Source organism: Empidonax traillii, unplaced genomic scaffold, assembly GCF_003031625.1.
Source record: "Empidonax traillii isolate 1590-97213 ecotype Southwest subspecies unplaced genomic scaffold, ASM303162v1 scaffold769:size436185, whole genome shotgun sequence".
NCBI classification, from domain to species: domain Eukaryota; kingdom Metazoa; phylum Chordata; class Aves; order Passeriformes; family Tyrannidae; genus Empidonax; species Empidonax traillii.
The window spans coordinates 180,021-186,376 of record NW_020955962.1 but is presented as its reverse complement, the minus strand read 5'-3'; the positions used below and the strand labels follow the sequence as shown (position 1 = coordinate 186,376).

The following is a 6,356-nucleotide window of genomic DNA, read 5'->3' as shown; positions in this document are numbered from 1 at the left end:
GAGATGGGGACAGGAGGAAAAAAAAAATTGTGAGTGGGGAAGAAAAGCCAAGGAGGAGTCTGGGGACACCTCCAGTGTGGCTTTAGGTGCTGCCTGGAGAAAGGGTTTGGATTTGGAATCAAAGAATTCTCATTGTTTAAGGCCCTGCTTTGTCCGAGCGACTGGAGCTTTTTACTTCCCTTTGCAGATAACCAGAATTTAATTTAAAAAAAAAAAAAAAACAAACCAAGATGGCCCCTCAGTGGAGCAAACAGCAAGACCTGCTTTTTCATCTGGCCCAGGAGGGACTTGTATCAGCGAGTTATTGTTCAGTTGAGGTCACCAGGGCCCCTGGTTTGGGCTGTGTCCCACCCAGAGCCCCCCAGGGTCCCGTGGGCAGAGCTCGGGGCTGACGCTGCCCTGGGAAATCGAGTGGATGGCTCATGGGGTGCATCATTTGCAAGTGGCTGAGCAAATGTGTTGCAGGGAAAGGCTGGGAGACTGAATGGGAGCTGACAGTTTCCTTGGCACCCGAACCAGAAAGAAATCCATGGCTTTGTTTCTTGCTTAGCAGAACTAAAGGGCGAGCAAGGCACGGGGTGGTTTTAAGCTGCTGGTACCAAACGTGCAGGGTGGGAAAGAGTTCAGTCCACAGGCAGCTTTCTCTTAGCAGATTTGAATCAAAATAGGCTGTTTTCACAAGGAAGAGCCTCAAATCTTATGCCCTGAGCTGGAAATCCGTAAACTGACACTGGAGTTGTCTGCTCTGCCCCGTGGCAAAGTGATTCTGGGCTGCAGTGAAATCAAATTTACCCCCTTGGGGTAAGAGTGGGAGGCAGTGGGTGGGATGTGAGCAGTTATCTGATGCTCTGGTGAGGAAAAGACCTTTCAGAGGAGGGTGGGACCCGTCCCAAACTGGCATCTGCCAGGCACTGGCCAGGAAATTCTTCCCTGCCTTGTTTGTAGGACTGAGGTGGGCGAGGAGTGATGTGCTGGGGAGGAGAGGCAGGCTGGTATCAAAGCTGCACTGCAGGTCGTAGAACAAGGTGGTGCAAACAGAATAAGGTGGTGCAAAGTGCCCTTTCTCTTCCCAGTGGCCTTCCTGAGTGGTGCTGGGCTGTCCCTGGGGTTGCAGAGGGTTAAAGAACCCTCTGGGGCCAAGCGTGGGTAGCTGTGCAACTGCTCAGGATTAAAGTTCAGAGAGCTGCAGCCTGCACTCTGCAGCCCGTGGCTGCTCTCACAGGGCACCCAAGCAGAGCTGGGCTTCCTTTCCACCCGTGGGAAGTGTGGCTTTACCTGCAGCCTGGAGGGGACAGCCCAGAAAGCGGCAGGGCAGGGGCAGAGGCGTCAGCAGAGCTCTTGCTCTGCTCCTCTGCTCCTCTCCAGCTTCCCCTCGGGGGAGCTGTTTGGATTTCAGGTGTCCCATTTCTCCTCCTTCATCCACAGCAAAGGACATCCCTTTCCCTGCTGGGGGTTCCCCCCGTGGCCTCCTGGCAGGATGAGGGGGCCAGCACAGCTTTTCTGGGCTGGGGGCAGCGCTCAGAGCTGCGGGGACATGGCCTGGCTGGAGGGGGCAGGGGCTAAGAATGCGGGGCAGGGACCAGCTGAAGTGTTTGTGCTGCTCTCTGTAAATAGAGCAGATGTGCCCAGGTCTCAGCTTTTCCCCTCTGTGCCGCCTGCAGGGGCTGGTGCTGAGCAGCAAACAGTGGGAGCCAGGCCAGTATCAATAAGGGGTTTGGATGGGTTTGTTTGTTTGGCTGCAAAGGCCTTGGGATCCTGGGAGAGGTACAGGGTGACCCCACCTGCCCAGCACACAACCAGATCTATCCCTGACCAGCTCCTGGGTGAGACAGGCTTTGCAGAGGCTCCAAACCGTGAGGTTGTCGCAGTCTTGAGACTCACAATTAAAAGCAAATAAGTAAGTAGCTTCCTGGTTTGGGCAATTTACGGCTGGTGATGTTTCCAAGCTTTTTTTTTTTTTTTTTTCCCCTTCTTTTTTTTTTTCCTTTACAACCAAAACACGAGGAAATGGATGTTTTCGAAAAGAAAAATAATTTAAAAAAAAAAACCAAACCACACCACTTGCCTGAATCCGTGACTGCAACTGCTCCAAAACTAAATATTGTGAAACTCAGGGGAGATAAAAATTCTGCAAAGCTGATAGAGTGCTGATCCAGTGTCCTCCCTGCAGCCTCTCCCAGGGAAAAGCAGCTGCCTGCACCGTTAGCTGGGGGTGAGGACACTGAGGAAGGACAGAGAGGAGCTCTGGGATGTTGCATCATCCTGTGCCAAGAAATTCCTACTGCCACAGAAAAGGCAATTCCTGCCATTCCCCTGCCCCAGATTCCCCCTCCTCAGTGGTGCTGACTGTGGCAGTTTTTGCCTGGGCAAGGGCTGACTTTGCAGCTCCTTTTCCCATCCCTTGATTTCCCCCCCCCGTGACGTGTTGGAGGCTCCCTGGAGCACCAGGCCCTGCTGCTCTGGGCACCCACCACCTCCCAGGCCTCGTGAGGGAGTCAAAATGCCCTTTTCTGGCACCCCCCGCTCTGAAAGTCGTAGCCTGGTGGCTTCTCCTGAAGTGCTGGAGACAAAAATACATTTCCTGTTTAGAGAGAGAGCGAAGATCAGCCCTGAAGTGCGGCCGCCCGCTCTGGTACCTCAAGTATAAACAGCCTGCGCTGCCTGTGCTTGTTCCAGTGGCTTTTTCTCTCTAAAGGTCCATTAAACACAATTACACAAAGTCCATCTCCTGGCAGCATCGCTCCTGACAGGCACAAGAGTTTCAGAACTGCCAGCCTGTCAGGGAAGATCCCTCTGAAAGCCCCAGCGTGAATTCCCGCCTCTGTTCTCGAGGCAGCAGCACCAAAAGCCACCAAAGTGTGTTTCTGCTTTGCATTTCTCTAACACTTTTCCACCTGGGTGTCTGAATTCTCTGTAAATATCACTCAGCCTCCCTGGGTGGGGTGCTGAGGTTGGGTTTGTGCTCTCAGCTCGCAGAAAGGTTTGGGTTGTGAGTCAGCAGCCGCTCTGCAATCAAGGTCAGGACTTGCGTTTTCTGCAATTAAAGAACAAAATGGGCTTAAAGCCACCCTTAAGCCAACCTGGGGCTCCCAGAATCAGCCAGAGCACCCGTGAAAGTCATCTCTGGAGGGGATCAGGGTCGTGCATTCTCTCTGTGGGGCTGCAGCAGAGGAATGTGAGCTGCCACAGCTCATCCTGTGCCCAGGTAAAGCTGAGAGCTCTCCTGCTCCTTGTGTTTCTCTGCCACATGTGGTGCTTCCTAACCCCTGTCAATATTCTGGTTGATACCATGAGCTCTGCCTGGCTGGGCATGTGAGATTTAGATAAGACCAGGGCAAATCTGTGCCATGATCTAATCAGGCACGAGCAGCTGGGATGGCAGTTGACTCTCTACTTCCCCTGTTTGATAAATAATTGTGGTTTGCAGATTCCCATGATGGCCCAATCCTGAGTTATTCTGAGGCTTCTGGTCCTGCTTCAGAATAAGTTGTTAGGCCCATTTATAAGCCCAGGGCTGGATTTAGTGAAACCAGAGTATAACCAAGGTCAGGCTGTTATTGTTGTGTTTAGGTACCCATGGTCTAAATTTTCAGAGTTGCTGATCCCACTGAGCTCTTGCCAAAGTGCTCCTGGGAGCTCGGTGTGGGATCTCCAGTGGCTGGAAATGCCAAGTTCTCAGTGCTCTGGGCTGGGGGACAGGGTGGGGATGGGGCACAGGTTGGACTCGATGGTCTTGGGGGTCTCTTCCAATCTCAATGATTTTGTGATTCTGAGCAAACCCTCTCCAGCTCCAAGAGGTTTTGGTCTTCTGTACCAGCATGAAACACTAAATATTCATTTATCTCGTGACTTTTGAGAGAAACAAAGCTTTCTGTGCCCTGGCCCAGCCCCTGTTGTTGGTGCAGACACGGGTAGAGTTCTGGCTCTGGGAGGTCCCCAGTGCCAGGGTCCCAGTGGGACCAGCAGAGCCTCCTCTCAGGGACCTCCAGGAGTGTCCAGCACCACAGCCTGCAATTTCTGCTTCAAAACTGTCTGCCTGGGCCTGAACCAAGATCACACAGTGAGTCAGAGCCGGGAATAGAAGAGAGGAAACTGCAGTTCATGCTGCTCGTCTGACCACTGAGCCCAGCAGTGCCCAGCTCCTCCTGCTCCATGTGGGAATCCACCTAGGGACAGTCATCTGCTCCAGTGCGAGAGAGGGAGGAAAAGAGAGAGAGAAAAAAATCCAACAACGAGCACTAATAGCTATGAAATTGCTTGTGAACTCCTCTGACTAGAAAACAGGGGCAGTTCTCCCCACCCAGATTTGGATTCTGGCACTTCCCCAGCTGAAGTCATAGCCCAGCTCTCTCCAGTGCTTTTTGTTGGGTTTGGATTTTTTTGTTACTGAGTTCCTGCATCTGGAGTGCCAAAAAAGCTCCTTTTTTTTTTTTTTTCCCTTTTTTTCAGGAAACAGCAGTGTCATTTCTCCTTGTCAGCCACCCCAGTGAGGGAGTTCTCATCAGCTCAAGTGGCAACAAATGCAGGTGCTCCTCTGCTTTTTCTGTGGAGGGTGAGTCCTTCCAGCCAAACTTTGGGAGGGAGCAGCTGCTCCCAGTAAAAACACCGCTATCCTGCTGACCCAAGCTGAAATGTGACGTGGAAATGGGATTTTTGACCTTGAGAGGTAACAAAGCTGCTCAAAGGAGGGACCCTGTGAAGATTAAAAATAACTAATCTTTTGTAATGCTTCTGTAACTCATAGAGCTGGATGAATTCACTGCAAAACCAAGGGCCAAATCTTTAAATAGTACAAACCAGCCCAAGCCTTTTGGTGACTTTTGAAGTCTCCAGCTGAAGAACTGGCCCAAGCATTTGCAAGCATTCATTTAGGAACAGCTGGTTTTGTCAACTGCATTCTTGCCTCATTTTTCCTATCCTTTGCTCATTTTGTTCACACACATTAAAAAAAAAAAAAAAAAAAAAAAGATACTTGTTGCTGCAGATGTTTAGGAAAGGCTGTTCTGTCTGAGGGTTCTCATCTCGAGGGCTGGCTGGATGAATAGAACATTGATTTTCCCTCAGCTCAGGGTCCTGTTCAGCTACTGTTAGACAAGTTAGATGCTGATATGACGTCGAGATCTCTCTGTGTAAGTGTGTGTATAGAAATGTATATATTTTGTGTCTCTCCTCGCAGCCGTGTGAGTTAAGCAGCCACCCCCCATGAATAATGTCCAGGGCCAGGTCAAAAGCTTCCCAGAGCAAGGGACCCGTTTGCACACAACCCAAGCGATGACGAGGAACGAACAGTACTTAATAAACCCAAACAAAACCGAAAAAAAAAAAAACACACTCCTGCTGCGGGCGACGATGCTCGAGAGGGAGGGATGGAGGGAGGGGGGAAAAAAGAGAAAAGGTTAAGAAAAAAAAAAAATCTGTTTGTCTGTTTGTTTGTTTTAAAAAGTGAAACCACTTTTTGCTCGGGTTGAAGGGCCGGGCAGGACAGAGCGGGCGATGGGGGCGATGGCAGCGGCGTGCGGGGCTGCGGGGAGCGAGAGGGGGTTTGGAGGTGTGAGGGGCTGTTCTGCCGGCCAGGGGTGCGGGCAGGGGGGATGCTCTGTGTTCTGCCGGCCAGGGGTGCGGGCAGGGGGGATGCTCTGTGTTCTCCTGGCCAGGGGTGCGGGCAGGGGGGATGCTCTGTGTTCTCCTGGCCAGGGATGCGGGCAGGGGGGATGCTCTGTGTTCTCCCGGCCAGGGGTACGGGCAGGGGGGATGCTCTGTGTTCTCCCGGCCAGGGGTGCGGGCAGGGGGGATGCTCTGTGTTCTCCCGGCCAGGGGTACGGGCAGCGGGGATGCTCTGCCGGGCTCGAGTTCGGCCGCGGGGGCTGCGGGGACCGGGGGATGCTCTCCCCGCAACGGGAAACAGCGTGCGGGGAACGGGGCTGCTCTCCCGGGGAAAGGCTCCGGGGGACGGGGATGCTTTTCCGGAGGACACTGCGGGGATCGGGGCTGCTCTCCCGGGGAAAGGCTCCGGGGGACGGGGATGCTTTCCCGGAGGACACTGCGGGGATCGGGGCTGTTCTCCCGGGGAAAGGCTCCGGGGGACGGGGATGCTCTACCGGAGCGGGGATGCTCGGGCTGCGGGGCTTTGGGAGCGGGGCTGCGGTGCCGTTGCGGGGGCGGCCGAGCCCCCCCTTGGCCCCGCTCGGCCCGGGCAGCGCATGCTCCCTGCCGGGCCCAACCTGCCCATTTAAACCGCGGCGGAGGCGCGGGCTGAGCCGGGTTTGGCTCCGCTCAGCGCAGAGGTAGGAGCGGGGCTAACACCGGGATGGGGCGGGGATGGTCGCGCCGGGCAGAGGGAGAGGCTCCTGGGGGAG

At 53.9% G+C, this 6,356-nt stretch overlaps 1 long non-coding RNA gene across 2 annotated transcripts; it reads left to right on the top strand.

Annotated features, from left to right (window-relative positions):
- The first annotated feature begins 261 nt into the window (after positions 1–261).
- Positions 262–5,300, top strand: LOC114066530. 2 transcript variants are annotated; one of them, XR_003573197.1, is made up of 3 exons: positions 262–317; positions 4,450–4,552; positions 5,177–5,300. It is a non-coding gene; the product is annotated as an uncharacterized LOC114066530 (long non-coding RNA). The 2 variants fall into 2 exon arrangements; XR_003573196.1 differs by lacking the exon at positions 262–317 and adding an exon at positions 3,398–3,545.
- Positions 5,301–6,356: the final 1,056 nt, after the last annotated feature.